The sequence below is a fragment of the Lissotriton vulgaris genome, chromosome 2_1 (assembly GCF_964263255.1).
Source record: "Lissotriton vulgaris chromosome 2_1, aLisVul1.2, whole genome shotgun sequence".
In the NCBI taxonomy this organism is placed as follows: domain Eukaryota; kingdom Metazoa; phylum Chordata; class Amphibia; order Caudata; family Salamandridae; genus Lissotriton; species Lissotriton vulgaris.
The window spans coordinates 707,098,610-707,115,049 of record NC_141687.1 but is presented as its reverse complement, the minus strand read 5'-3'; the positions used below and the strand labels follow the sequence as shown (position 1 = coordinate 707,115,049).

General features: G+C 42.2%; 1 protein-coding gene across 1 annotated transcript in view; it reads left to right on the top strand.

Annotated features, from left to right (window-relative positions):
- LOC147731014 (uncharacterized) overlaps positions 1-16,440 on the top strand; it is a 206,060-nt gene that overhangs the window by 149,859 nt on the left and 39,761 nt on the right. The gene's annotated exons all lie outside the window — the stretch shown is intronic.

Here is a 16,440-nt window from a genome sequence, read left to right as displayed (position 1 = left end):
TCCCCAGCAGAGTCACCATACCTCAGATTTCCAGCCCCAAGTGTGAGCCAAGGATGTATCTAGAGATAAAAGTGGTCTACCTGAGAAAACGGGGAGACGGGTGGGCCGCATGTGAATCTTTGAAAGATATCAATACTGGAGAACCATAGCGTATAGGTAAGTAACTAGTTTTTTCTCCAGTATTGAGTCTTTCATAGATTCACATGCTTGTATCAGAATAGAGAGCAGTACTTATACTATGTCGCGTTTCCAGGATAGAACCCTTATTTCTTAGGGCTCTGCTTCCTATTACCAGAATACCATAATGATTTATAATAAAGAAACCTTTGCATGTCTTAGTGCATATCAAATTGGGAACATGATACCTGAAAATACCCACAATGCATAGTAAGACCATCCAATGAAACACTTTAGAGGAACATTTTTACAAGAAATAACATAGCATGTTAGATATAGTCTGAGAAATTCTTAGTGAAACAGGTGCCGTAGAACTGCTTGTCCCACTGCTGAATCCGCTTTCCACGCTGTGTCCAGACAGTAATGCCTGGTAAACGTGTGCACATTTGTCCATGTTGCCGCTCTGCAGATGTCTGGGAGCGATACTACCGTGAACAATGCCGCTGAAGTTGCCATCTTCCTCGTTGAATGAGTGCAAACTTTGGATAGCAGAGGCTTTCCGGCTTTCTCATGTTGTAAAGAAATGGCATTGGCTAACTATCTAGAAATACTAGACCTTGACAGAGCCAAGCCTTTTCCGGGCCCAGCAAAGGCCACAAACAATTGGTTTGTCTTTCGAAAAGACTTTGTTTTGTCGATATAGAATTTGAGGCATCTTTTGATGTCCAGTGTATGCAGCATTTTTTCAGCTGCAGAAGATGGGTTCTTAAAATATGTAGGCAACACAACGGGTTCATTGAGGTGAAAAGCCTAGGGGACTTTGGGAATGAATTTAGGATTTGTCCTGAGTATGACCTTATCTTGTTTGAATTGAAGAAACGGTTCTGGAATCGAGAAAGTCTGGATCTCACCGACCCTCCTGGCTGAAGTGAAGGCGAGCAGCAAAGCCACCTTCCAAGAAACAAACTTTAATTCAGCTTTGTGAATTAGTTAGAACGGGGGCTTCATGAGTTGCTTCAGGACTGTGTTGAGTTGCCATGGAATTGACGGATGCTTAAATGGAGGGAACACTCTGAAGAGCCCTTTCAGAAACTCCTTTTATCACCCTCTGAGACCAAAAAGATGGGCAATTTGGTGTTCTGCGATACCTTGAGATAGCCGCAAGATGTACTTTGACTGATGCTTGGGAGAGTCCTGCCTTGGCTAAGTTTAATAGGTAAGTTAAGAATCAAATCCAAGCTTTTATGAACTTTATTGAAGATCAGCACAGCATAACTCCTGACAGTATGGCAGCAGGATACACCTGCCTTCCAAGTGCGGAATGCTACATTAGCAAAACTCTGTTTGGAATGCAGACCCAATACAGAAAATAACAAGTCTCATGCCTTAAGGTACTACAGCAATATACATGTATAAAATGTACTTATATTAAACACAAGAATGTAACACATCTCCCCTATTTAAAAAGAAAAGAAACAATAATAAAGTAACACAATAAACTATAAAAAATCTTGTAAAGCAATGGGCATGTTAGGTCCTCGTCGCCAAATTTGTAAGAATCAAATCCAAGCTTTTATGAAGTTTATTGAAGATCAGCACAGCATAACTCCTGACAGTATGGCAGCAGGCCACAACTGCCTTACAAGTGCGGAATGCAACATTGGCAAAACTCTGTTTGGAATGCAGACCCAATACAGAAAATAACAAGTCTCATGCCTTAAGGTACTACAGCAATATACATGTATAAAATGTACTCATATTAAACACAAGAATGTAACAGTAAGGAAGAATTTGCTCTGAAGAAAAGTGAAAAGGGTGCAGAGCTTGAGTGGAACACCACTGGCAAAATCTCTTCCACTTTGCTGTGTAAGTTTTATTCGTTGAAACTGCTAGAGATTGAGAGAGGATATCTCAGCATTCCTGAGGGATATTCAAGGAATGAAATTTGTGCTCATGAGGTTCCAGGCTGATAAGTTCAGTGATGTCAACAGTGGATGAAGAACTTGTCTTTCGCTCATTGAGATTAGATCTTGAATCAAAGGAAACTGCATTCTGGGAGCCACTGACAGCTGGAGGAGCTCCGAAAACCAGAACTGTCTTGGCCATGCTAGGGCTATCAGAATTAAGTGTCACGGTTCTGACCTAATTTTCCGTAATACCCTCGGGATCAGAGGGAATGGGGGAATCTGCTTGCAAAATGTTTGCATTTCTTGTTGTGGTGATTTGTAAACAGATCTAGAGATGGAGTGCCCCAGAAGTAAAATATTCGCAAGTGTTGATCCTGAGCTACCTCCCATTCGTGGGAAACACTGGCTGATCTGCTTAGGATGTCTGCCCTTGTGTTGTGAACTCCCGGAACGTGCATAGAGATGTTGTGCAGCAGAAGCCAGTTCCAAACTTCTTGAGCTTGTGCCGATAGGGGCTTTGATTTTGTACCCCCTTGCTTTAGCAGATAAAACATTGATGTTGTAATGTCTGTTCTGACCAGTACAGGCGAATTGTGGATTCTGAGGAGGAAAACCTGGAGGCCCCAGAACACCGTCTTTAGCTCTACAAGTTGATGTGTAGCTGAGCTTCCTGAGTGGTCCAATGGCCTTGTATTTCGAGGTCCTGTAGGTGTGCTCCCCATCCTTGCAGTGAGGCGTCTGTCGTCATGACATAACTGGGACATTGAGATTCAAAGAGCAGACCTTTTGATAAGTTCTCCATGTTCCCCCACCATGATAGTGCTGCCTGTATTTGAGGAGTGATGGTGATTCGATCCTCGAAGGAACCTTGGGATTGCACCCATTGCATGTCGAGTAGTTCTGAAGGGGCCGCATGTGTTGCCGGCAATTGGGAACTAAGGGGATACAGGAAGAAATCATCCCCAACAATGATTTTAAGATTCTCATTGAAGTGGACCTTTTTATTTGTAATTGTGATGCCAGACTTAAGATTTTTTTGGGTGCGTTCTTCTGAAGGATACACTTTTGCTTCCTTCGTCTGGAGCCTGGCTCCTAGGAATTGAAGAGACTGCGATGGAATGAGAGAAGATTTTTCCCTATTGATCTGTAGACCTAGAAATTGGAAGAGATCTATGCAGCATTGTAGGGATTGCAAGGTGTCTTGGTATCATGCACCCTTTATTAGCCAATCATCCGGATACGGATATATCTGGTGGCCTTGTTGTCTCAAGTGTGCTGCGACCGGCGCCATACATTTTGTGAAAACCCTTGGCGCGGATCTGAGTTCGAAGGGTAATACTTTGAATTGGTAGTGGCTCCCTACCACCACGAATCGTAGATATTGCCTGTATTTGATGTGAATCGGGATATGAAAATAGACATCTAAAAGATCTAGGGATGCCATGTAATCTCTCCTGCGCAGCATCAAGAGGATGTCTGGAAGAGAGAGCATACAGAACAACATTTTTCTGATGAATTTGTTCAAGCCTCTCAGAACCATTACCTGCCTCCATTTGGAAGACTGCTTTTTTCGTATCAATAAAAAATGCGAATAACATTCTTTACCTTGTTGTTGAGGTGGAACCTCCTCTATTGCCCCTTTCACAATGAGGGACAGAATTTCTGCCTTGAGGGTTGAGAGATGTTGTTGCATTCTGTGAACAGGCGGTTGATTCAGAGGTTTTTGTATGAATTCTAGGGTATGGCTTTGATGGATAACATCCAGTACCCATCTGTCCGTTGTTATGGACAGCCATTGATGATTTAAACTAGAGAGATAATGGTTCTGCTTGAGGCATGACGGAGTGGTGGGCGCCTTGGCGTTGTCACTGTCTCCTATTAAAGTCCTGTGATATTCCCCTTGCAGTAGATTTCTTTCTGGGCTGTTTCTGGTAGGAAGTATTTGAGGAACTAAACTGCTGGTTGCTGGAGAATTGACGGTACCCCTGTGGGTGATAAGGTTGGTACCTGTTGGATTGGAAGGAGGATCTCTGATTATACTGACATTAAGGGACCATCTCTCAGGGAAGCCAGGAAGGGTTTCGCAGCGGTCGAAGCGCCTTGGGACCCTACGGGTAAGTAGTGCGCTATATAAATGCCTATACATTTACATTTACATTTACTTACCCGTAGGGTCCCAAGGCGCTTCGACCGCTGCGAAACCCTTCCTGGCTTCCCTGAGAGATGGTCCCTTAATGGGTATCTCCAGGGTGAGACCAGGCATCCCCGGCGGTCTGGTGGAGCCGTTAGTGAAGATGAGGCAAGCTAATGCCCAGAGTTGCCGAGTGTGATCGCTGATCAGAGTGGGCACCGAGGCGAGAGAATTATCGAGTCCGTTGACCCTGGTCCAGAAACCTGCCGTGCCGGGAATCGAACCCTGGTCCCGGGCCGTCCTCTGCTCTCGGGTCTGCCGCCTCTAACCAGTGAGCCACACTACTTCGCTGTGTCTGTGTCTGATTTTATTCCTTGAAGGGCATCATCGACGTGTTTGCCAAACATATTCTCCCCATCAAAAGGCATAGCGACAATTTTTGACTGGACTTATGGCCTGAATGATGTAGCCTTTAGCCAACCTTCTCAGCGGAGCACCACTGCTCCGGCCATCTGTCTGCACGCCACGGATGACATGTCCATGGCTATGTCTATGGATTCAGAGGCTGCCCTAGACATGTCCTGTAAAATGATGGTAGCCTCTTCTTTTTTGTCTTCTGGCAGATGAGATAAAAGTGGTGCGATGTTCGACCACATCTGCCTGTTGAAGCGGCTGAAAAGTGCTAGCACATTTGAATCTTTAATCAAAGCTGCTGCCATAACTGCTAAGTGCTTCCCTGCACCCTCCATCATTCTTCCTTCCTTGTCGGGTGGAGCTGAACAAGCAGAGGTCGGATTCTTGGAACGCCTTTGCCCCGCCTGCATTACCACTGATTCAGCCCTTGGATGCCCAATCAGGCACGCTGGGGAGGACTTGGGAGCCCGATACTTTTTCTCGATTCTGGGTACCAATGCTGCAGCCGAGGCTGGGTTCTTCATGATCTTTAAACCCTCGTCCCAGATGTGATCGATCATTGGGACCGTCCTAGTAGACTGCCTGGATGATTCCTTGAAGTCATAGAGGAAACAATCCATGAGATTGTGGAATCCTCAGATGTCTTCCGGCAGAGAGCTTGCCGGGGATGGTGACGGATATGGAGAAGTTGGTATGACATATTGAGCCCATTCGTTGCCCACTTGATCACCTTGAAGAAGTTCCCCTTCCTCTGGCTGTTCTTCCACTTCACTCTCCGCAAAGTCATCCAGAATCGTAATTATTGTAGGGGTGCTCACTTTCTGCACCAGAGGTGGAGGTTGAACCACCGGAGCCTGTGCCGCAGGTTGTGATCTACCAGAGGTGTCGGAGGCAGGGGCATTAGCATCTGGGATGCGGCGATAATAGTCATTAATCAAATCAGACTCTAACAAGAGAGGCATAGACATTGACTCTTCCACGGAGGAACCAGGATGGTCGTCGACGAGGTCGTCTGCATATTCATCATCGACGGTGCAGTCGACGATCTCCGCGTTGACAGGGTCGTCTTCGTAGATGTCATCAACAATGCTGTCATCTTCATGATGGTCGTCATCGACGATGCGGTCGTGGTCGTCGGCATCTTCATAACCGTAGACACCAGGGACACTCCGCTCTTTGTCGACGGGGCAGACAAAACAGCTCTCGTCTCTGAGGGCTTCTTTAGAGGTGTATGAGGCAATAAAGAGGAAGATGACTTCTTGTCCTCAGTCTTCTGCTTTTTTAAATCTGCTTTCTCCTCAGAAGATTCTGTCTTCTGTTTTTTAGAGGAGTGTGCTAAAGAGCCATCCTCTGAATCAGTCTCTGAGGTGGCCTTCTTTTTCTGAAGCCACAACAGTAAACAAGCATCTCTGTCCTTAAGAGTTTTAGCAGAGAAGGTTCGACAATGTTTGCACTCATTGGGAATATGCTTGGAATGAAGGCAATCTAAACAATCTTTGTGGGGGTCTTCTGAATATAATCTGGCCTTCCCACAAGATCTGCAAGGTCTGAAAAGCCTCTTTTTAGAGCCTTCAGACATTTTGAGACAAGAGAGGAAAAGGAATACCTCAAATACAGTTTAAAAGACTGTAGCAAGACAGCTCAAAAGTTCACCAGGGAACAAACTGAGCAAGGCTCAGGGAGACTCCTTCTCACACGACGGCGGTTGGAAATCTGAGGTATGGTGGCTCTGCTGGGGAGTGTGCGAATTCAAATGAGAGATAAACTTTGATGGAATTCAATTTTCTGGTACAGGCATTTGGATCATTAATATGGCACAGTAAAGTAACGGATATTATGACTTAGCACATTATCTAAAACTGTTTTTAATTCTTCTGGTCCCCAGTCTGGTTATCTGGGTATTAAACTGCAGCCTTCATGAAAATGAAGGTCGAGAAAAGTGGGAAGATGGAAGCATTAAACATATTTTTAGGTCGGAGCCTACCAGACAGAGCAGCTATCTGGTTTGCTATCTACAACTTGGGGACATTTTGAAAGCTTCCCTGGGAATGCACTCCACCTATTGTTCACCATTGGCTTTGTGGTTTGTAACCCACATTTGCTTTCTTTCAATTTGTTGCCTTTATTTGTTTTAGGCTATCCAGCTTGAGTACGTTCCTTCCATCACCCATATGTTATTTACTGTATCCTTCCACCAGTGTTCTATTTCTGTAAACAGGTCTTTAAATATTTTTATTATCTTGTCACATTTTCTATGTATTCAAAGACAGAGATCAAATGCCAGCTTTGTCTTCCAGCAGCTTGGTGTTTACTTTTGTTTCTCTGATTTCAAAGTGAGAGCTTTTGAGACAATCATGCTGAATACTGAGGGTTTGCAGGAGGAAGTCTGTGAATTGTGGTGTAAACAAATATGTTAATATGATCAAAACAAATCAGTACTCTAGGTGATGACATTTTCACTCATTATTGTTTGTCCACGATATACTTTTATCAGTAAAACTGTATGTGCAAAGGTAATGGTCATTTCAGTTGTAATTGTGTGGTCTGTATTAGCAGGGTGCTACCACACCATGCATACTCCATACTACTCCACTCTACTCTGCACCACACCATGTCACTGCATACTCTACTATACACCACTCCACTCTACAGCACTCCACTCTACACCTTTCGTCGTGTGGTCACGTAGGGCCTGGAAACAAACATCCATTTTGGTGCAGAGTAGGAATATCGACGTATAAATATCGAGGGACATAAATATCGCCCCAAAAATATTGTTGGGAAGAAATATCGACAACAGAAATATTGTGGACAAGAATATCGACTGACAGGTAAGTAATATTGATTTAAAAAACATCGACGTTTTAAATATCGTTTACAAAAATATAGTTGACAAAAATATTGAATTATTAATAATGTTATGTATTTTAGTGTTTTTAATGAGAATTGTTTGTAATTTTATTATATGTTTTAAAATTTTACTAGTTATTAATTTATTTTAAGTTTAATTTTGTGTTTTTAGTTCCGTATCGGGTTGTGGGTTTATAGGGGAATAGAGTGGGAAATAATTTCATTACATAGATTTAAATATTAATTTATAGTAGGTAATATTTTTTTTTTTATTTAAATTTTGCTTTTTTAGTTCCATAGCGGGCTGTGGTTTATCGGGGAATAGGATGAAAAGTAATTTAATTATATAAAATGTATTGAATTATTAATGTGTTAATTGATTAATTAATAATAGTTTAATAATTAGTTGTTAATTAATTACAATTAATGATGTTAATTGTTTAATTAAGTTAAGGTGTGTGTTGTGGTGTTTATATGTGTAAATGGTGAGAAGGGTGGTAAGTAATTTTTTATTGATTAATTATTACATATTTTTACATTAATTTCCATTAATTAATTAGTAATTATTAATTGTAATTGTGTAATTAATTTTAGGTGTGTGTTGTGGTGTTTATATGTGTAAATGGTGTGGAGGGTGGTAAGTAATTACTTTTTTATTGATTAATTATTAAATATGTATAAATTAATTTGCATTATTTAATTATTAATATTAATTGTAATTGCGTCATTTTAGGTGTGTGTTGTGGATATTATAGTATTAAATAATGTGTAATTAATGATTTGTTATTATCTTTGTTAATAATATATTAAAATGTATATATTAATTATGTTAATATTTGAAATTACATTTAATAAAAATGTTGATGTTTTTTATTGTGTGGAATCCAGCACTTTCCCTACTTTTGCACTCACTGGAGTGGGAATAGTAATTGTTATCCCTCCACTATCCAGCACTTTCCCTACAGTTGCACTCACTGGAGTGGGAGTAGTCATTTTTTCCCATTTGCTGTCCAATGCTTTCACTACTGTTGCACTCACTGGAGTGGGAATAGTAATTTTTACCCAATCTCTATCTAATGTTTCCACTAATATTATGTTTATTTTGTTATTAAATGTATGTTTTATTCTTTTTTTAATAGTTTAATGTGTTAATTAAATATAGACTATTTTATTCCATTTTAAAGATGTGTATATTTATTTATATATAATTTAAAAAGTTTATTAATGAAATAAAGATAATAGTTAATGAAATGTATTTAAGTAAATATATGTACACATTTGTTTGTGTTTATATTTATTATATTAAGTTTATTAGTTATAATTAGTTAAAATATATATTACATTTAATGTATTTTGTTAATAATATTAACATTATTTAATTAATTGTATTTATGTAATTTTTTAATGTCGATATTTTTTACTTCTACATTTTTACATCAATATTTTTGTGTCGATATTTTTGTACTTACCTGTTTATGTATAGGAAGTCGATTTTTTTGTTATCGATATTTTCACATCAATATTTATTTCATCGATATTTTTAATATTAATATTTTAACATGGAACCATCCATTGTACATTCTCATGTTTAAAGTTAACATCTTTTTGAACAATTTCTATTAACATAAATTTTTTGCACGTCCGTGTGGGATAATGTTCTCAGAAAATGGTTTGCAACACTTACACTTCTCCGTAGACACGTTATCTGGTTTTGGAAAATTCTGTACAAGGACTAGATACACTGTGCAAAATGTTGTTGTTTGTTATTTGTTCTGCAACAGCTCTGGGTGGGTAGAATCAACAATGACAGGCGGACGAAAACTCAGGCTCAGAACAAATGGGTCCAATTCATCATATAAACTGCACCACTCCTTTGTTTGGTCAGAGGATTTTGATCAAGGTTGCTGCATACCATAATTCTGGCTCAGTTGAGTCCCATCACTATCCTGAGAAAGAAGGCTTCCTGTTCTACACCAAGACTGACTATCAGATGACACACACCTGCAAGTAAATGGGATGTTAGGCCACGCACACCCTATGCTTTATAGGATAGGCAGTGCTAGATAGGAGTACCATCCTATCAATTCATAAAATTCAGTCCAAATGAATAATGGTTAAATTGTTCATTCTGTTCACCATTCTTCTAACTCTGGTAACATTGTTTTGCTTCATTATATTAATCATTGCAAACACGTATTTTACACAAGAGTCCAATTGCTTCAATAAATATTTGAAATGCCAATTTGTGTACTTTTGTATCTCTCTTTGGGCATGCCTAAATAAACAACAAAAGGGTAGATCTGATCCATGACTTCCTTGAGGAATCAGGGCTGTCATATCCTGAGCTTGCAGACACCATCCGGTACCTTGTAAGGTTTAGAGGTCCAGATGGCATCTTGTGAGCTACCCAGGAATTAGGCCAACATATTCAGATGGTATGACCCAGTACCACATCGTTTTGATGCTTTTTGGCCAACTGCACAGTTTTACTGAAATAATAGGACCTGTATGACATTGGCCCAACAACGTTCTAGGTCAGGTATTTAATGGATCTTCTGAGTAGTTTTCTTTTGTGTGGCCAAAGACCCTACTCACCATTTAACTGGAGAAGTCCATGGTGCAAGGCAAAAATCTTCCTCATGAAAATAGGGAATCCTTATTTCTGCCTGTAGGTTGTTCACGCTTGAACCTTTCAAAGGATCACCCTATCATAGTTACCTTCTCTGAATTCCACATATTCCAATGGCTAATCCAGTACCAGTGGTCATAGAGCTCACCTGCAGACATGTAGTAACACAGATGTTGCTACAACTTGGACTCCCCCAAACAGGAGGGGATGTTATTTTTGTGGTCAAGCCCTACGAAGCATATAAAACAGAGGGATCATGGGTAACATTTTCAGCAGCAGATGCCTCCACAGGAAACGTTGTCACATACCCTGTAGCAGCCATGCCCAACAATTACAGACCATATGCAGATTTAGAAATAGCACTAACATATCAGGAACACTCAAATTGGTTCCATCACCTAATGTCAGACTGGATCCCCAGGGCAACATGGCCAGTTTAGCCTCCTACACACCTTATGCACAATTAGCAACACTCACAGCAGCAGATCTGTGTATACTTTACAACGGTCTAGTGAGATTATACAGATGTATGATATGATATGATATGATAAAAATTATTTATATAGCGCACGCTCACCAACGGTTTCTTGGCAGGCTGAGGACGCGGCAGCGTGGGGCAGTAAATTAATTGTATGCTTGAGAAAAAAGCCAGGTCTTAAGCGCCCTCTTGAATTGAGGATAGGAGGAGATTAGACGAAGATCTGAGGGGAGAGAATTCCAAAGGAGTGGAGCTTGTGAGGAAAATCTTAAGCCACCATGCTTCTTACGTCTAAAGGTACATGTGGACAGAAGGTTTGAGCATGACGATCATAGGACCCGGGAAGGAACATAGCGGTGGATACGAGAGGCAATGAAGGCCGGGCCCTGGGAAGAGAGGGCCTTCTGAATCAGGCAGCCCAGCTTGAAGAGGCTACAATGAGCCACATGGAGCCAATGCAGACTCTTAAGGAGAGGTTTAGTGTGACTAGACTTTGGCTGGCCATGAATGAATCTGGCTGCTTGATTCTGAATAGGTTGAAGTTGTTGAGATTGGTAAATGGGTATTATTGCATTACAATGCATTTGCATAGTCAATCCGGGATATAACCAATCCCAGAGTGAATTGGACAAGGGTATTGTGAGAAAGGAATCTGCTAATTTTCCTAATACGACGTAGATGGAAGAACCAAACCTCATAGAGAGGTCATTGCTGATGGTAACTCCTGGGCTCTTTACAGAGTTAACAGGGGATGGTGGACAGCCCAGGGAGCTTGGCCAGAAATTGGCATTCCAAGGATTTCTTGGGGGCCCTGTGAGGACCAGCTCAGTCTTATCAGGGTTAACCTTGGCTGGTTCGCGTTCATCCAACTGCTGATGAAGGTCATAGTGGATTGAACGTTCTCTAAGGAAGAGGGGGAGGAGTCGATTTTAAAAATGAGCTGAAGGTCATCAGCATAATTGAAGAAGATTACTGATCTTTTCTGGAGCTCTGAAATTAAAGAAAAGATGTACAGGTTAAATAATAAAGGAGAGAGGGAGGAGCCCTGAGGGACTCCACAAGTAAAGCTTTTTTTCTCAGATGTAAAAGTGGAGAGACAGACCGATTGTTTTCGGTCTTGAAGAAATTATGTAAGCCACCTCAGCGGTGGGCCCCGGATGTCGGCGTTCTCGACCCAGTCGAGAAGGATGGCATGGTCAACATCCGCTGCGCGTCGCCCCTTGCATCCGGTTTTGAAGGGAGGAAGGTTCGAGCGCTAGAATGCTCACCTCGTCCTACCGGAAGTAAGAAAATCTGCTGGTAATGGCTGACCCAATAGGCTCTCTCCACAACAATCGATACAGTTTGTTATGCAAACAATAACAACAAACCAAGTGAGGAGTGCTCATGCTGTGCAAATGCATTTAGCAATACCAGCAGTTAGTCCAGTCGCTAGCAATTTAATTATGAGAAAGGTTCCCACCAGATGGGAGGAAATTCCATTCTGGATTGCACAAAAAAACAAATCAGCTTGAAGAAGTATTTCCCCATACAGGACCACAAGGTAAATATAAAATTCACACAATGTGCCTACCATTGGTTATGGTTCCCCCCAATAGAAGAAGGTGCCACATGGGGCACAGTGTTTGCAGCAATCTATATCTTTATGCACGGGACCCCATCCATAGCTGTTTTATCAGATGTGCTCAAACAGATCCAAAATGAATATTAGGCAGCCCCTGCCCTGGACTTGGGGATGAAATTTATTGGCAAATATGCCACAGAGTCCTCGATTATTTTCAGTAATATTAAAGGGGAAGAGGCAGATTTGACAGTACACCAATGTCTCACACAGATACCAGTAGCAGATAAGGATCAGAACTACCAGAAATAATTGCTGACACCTATACATCCATAAGTTGAGATAAATTGGGAGCCAGACCTAATAACCCACAATTTAGGCGTGATTCTGAAAAGGATAACTCAAAACAGGTACAAGTTTCTTCTAAAAAACACTGGGTTAATAAGAAAAATAAATAAAAGACTAACCCACAGGGTGGGTCTCCTCCACAGGAGACCTCTGAAAAGTGCTATGATCTGCACAACTGTGAACCAATTAAACAACCTGATAGATCCCAGTGTACTGATACTCGTCCTTCTCGCTCTTTTCAGGAGTCAACTGAAAAATTCTCGTACAGTGGAGGTAGTTCAGAGCGCAGGTCGAGGAGTATGTGAAACCGAAGGACTCACAATGCTCGTCTGACTTCATATTAAAAAAAGCTTCCCCAACAAAAGCCTCCATTAAATAAGATATGGGATCTCACATAAGCATGCCACACATATTGAGGATTCTGCTTCTGCCAAAATCTTCAAGAGTTTCTGGTGCGAAAGCAACTGAGTTTGTTCAGGTGGAAACACCGGATCAGAGAGTCAGGGATCCTGACAGACTATATGATTTGCAACTCCAAATGGTGATATAATTCGTACCAATAAAGTTCTCTTTGTGAGAATCTAACATTTGGCTATGACATTCGCTTGGCTGGAAAGGATTGCCCAGCCCAGCCTTCTCCCCCCTTGTCCCAGAATCAGTTAAACATTTATATACCAAGGAGTGGACCCTTGCACAAGACCCTGCTATATCACACTCATTTGGGTTGGGATGAAGAGTCACCTTACCATATAATATCCATAAGGTCCTGCCCACAACTGTAAGCACAATACTCCATACATGAAGCCAAACGACAGGTTAAAGAAATTCTAACCTAATTTGAATATCAAGGTGAAATTGAAACTTGCACCTCACCAATGAACAATCCTTTATTCCTGGTAGCAAACCCAAAACAGTCATACCACCTACTTCTAGACTAAAGGCAAATAAATAGTCACACTCACACATTTGCAGTACAAAATGCACACAGTGTGGCACTAATGAACAACATAGTGCGCAAATAACACAAAACAACATTAGACCTTTCAAACACCTTTTTCTGCCAAAACATCGTGCATGAGAGCTGGTGTTTGACAGCATTTACTGGCCTCGGGTGACAAAAACACTTTTGTTGAGTGCCACAAAGGTATAAGAATATCCCAGGTTTGTTCTCTGCCAGTGTAACAGGACTGTTCCAAACTTTTGGCCATGAAGCGTTGCCCTGTGTTGATGACATATATCTAATGGATGACTACATAGAAACCCATTTGGCCAGAGTGGATCGAATTATTTTAAAATGTGATCAAAGAGGCTAAAAATTCAACTTCAAGAAGTCCAAGATTGCCTTTCTCAGTATCCTGTTCCTGGAATATGAGCTATCAAATGAAAGCAAGAGCTTATCACCACATTTCCCATGCCAGGAGGAAACACCAGAAGGTGGAAGAATGTTGATGTCCCCGCTCTCATCGGCTCACTGACTTCCTCCCTTCCCTCGTTTGATCAGGACATCGAAAAGATGGAAGAGGCTTTTTCAGGGTGGCTACTCCAGGCTGCGGACGCTCACGCCCCCTGCACCTGCTTTCCCCGCTCCCGCCCCAATGACGCCCACAGGTGGTTTTCACCTCTTTTGAAAACTCACAAACTTGAGGTCCGCCAACTGGAGCGAAAGTGGCGCACAGTTTATTCAGAACAAGATAGGGCCAACTTCTGCAAAGCTCGAAAAAACTATCAAAAGCTTATTTTAAAACACAAGACCGACTATTTCTCGGAGAAAATTCTTAGAGCCCAGAATCAATCTAAAGAACTATTCAACATTGTGGAAGACCTCAGCACCAGTGACAGAACTTCCCTTCCGACAGTCCCCACTCAGGAACTTTGTAATTCTTTAAACTCCTTCTTCTTTGACAAAATTTGCACCATTAAACAAAACATCCCCACTACTCAGCCTCCACTCCTATTTGCAGACATCTTTTACAACCCTGTTACCCTGGACTCTTTCCCCCCCATTGAAAACGCTAATTTATCTAAACTTCTCTCCAAAATCAAATCCGGCTCCCCTGATGACATCTGTCCCCCTTACATCATGAAAGAGGTGGGCACCAGCATTCCTGGGGGTCTACTTCCCATGCTGAATGGTTCACTTGCTCAGGGCAAAGTTCCAAACAACTTTAAAAAAGCCCTCCTTATTCCCCTCATAAAAAAGGCAGGAGCGAATCCATTAGACCCACTCAATTACAGGCCCATATCTCTGCTGCCATACTGCGCCAAACTCCTGGAGTCTCATGTATGCGACAGCATCTCCACATTCCTTGAAAAATCGGAATATCTTGCACCTAATCAAGCCGGCTTCCGCCCTTGTCATTCCACGGAGGCGGTCATCCTCTCGGTACAGAATACCCTGAGGCGGAACGCGGATGAAGGGATCCACCAGGCTCTGGTGCTTTTAGACCTCTCTGCTGCTTTCGACACGGTCGACTATACCATCCTGGTCGACCGTGTCGAACAGGCTGGCCTCAGGGGCCCTGCACTGAGCTGGATCCGCTCATTTATCACTGACCGAACTCAATCGGTCAGACTAGGCTCCTTTACGGCTCCCACCATCTCTACCATCTGCGGAGTACCTCAGGGCTCTTCGCTGTCTCCCCTGCTTTTTAATTTGTATCTGCGCCCTCTTTTGTACTCCCTGAGGCACGCTAAGGTCACCATTTTTAATTACGCCGATGATTTGCAGCTCATCTTTCCTTTGAACACCAAGGACTCTGTGGTAGAATTCCAAAACACCATGTCCCACATTTTGAGTTGGATGAGCTGCAATCATCTAAAACTTAATCCAGGCAAGACCGAACTGGTCTTGCCGGGACAGAGCGCCCTCAGCTGGAACCCTAGCTTCTGGCCCACATGCATGGGCACCCCCCCATCCAAATCATCCTCGGTCAAGAGCCTCGGCATCTTCATCAGTGAGGACCTCTCTCTGAAAAAACAAGTTGGAGCTGTTGTTTCTTCTAGTTTTTTTCAGTTAAAGAAAATAAAAAAAATCGCCCGCTTCTTTTCCCAAGCTGCCCTCACTCAAATCATTATCTCCCTGGTTTTGTCCAGATTGGACTTCTCCAACAGTCTATACCTTGGGCTCCAAACTGGAGAGCTTAAACGTCTCCAGCTGGTTCAAAACCAGGCAGCCAGACTCCTCCTGAACATTTCTAGAAGGCAATCAGTCAGACCTGGCTTGAAACAACTACATTGGCTCCCGGTCGAGCAACGTGTGGCCTTCAAAGCTGGATGTATCCTTTTCAAATCTCTACACAACATCGGGCCCATTTTCATTAGAGACCTATTTAAAAAATACAGTCCCCCCCGTAATCTCCGGTCTGCTCATAAAGCCCTTTTGACTATCCCTCCTTACAAGAAAAAGCGTCTCGGAGGCAGCTGCTTTGACCACCTTGCCGCTGTCCTCTGGAACTCTTTTCCTCTTCACTTGAAACTTAGTGATAACATCCTCAGCTTCAGACATGCTCTGAAGACCTGGCTCTTTTCCCAGGCGCATCACTAAGCTGCCTTATCTTCACCCACCGATGGCCACGCCTGTACCTCACTACAGCGCCATGAAGCCTCCGGGCGTACGAGCGCTTAACAAATGCCAAATAACATTAACAGAGAAATGTGCACCCTTACAACCACCAAACAAAATAAAAGAGCTAAAATCATTACTAGACTTTCTAGAACTTACATTCCAGCTTATGCACAATGGGTAAAACCGTTTTATGAAATAATTTGTCCAGACTTTCCAAGCACACATTAGACCCCAGAACATACACAAATCTTGCGTTCAATACAAGCTGGCATGCTAGCTTCAAAACACTTAGGGGCATATGTAGGTAGGCGTTTGCGATTCGCAAACGCCGAAATTCACAGAATTCTGGCATTTCCGAATTGCAAACAGCGATTTGGTATGTAGGTGCCACATCGCAAAATAAGGAATCGCATAAATTGTGATTCCTTATTTTGCTCAAG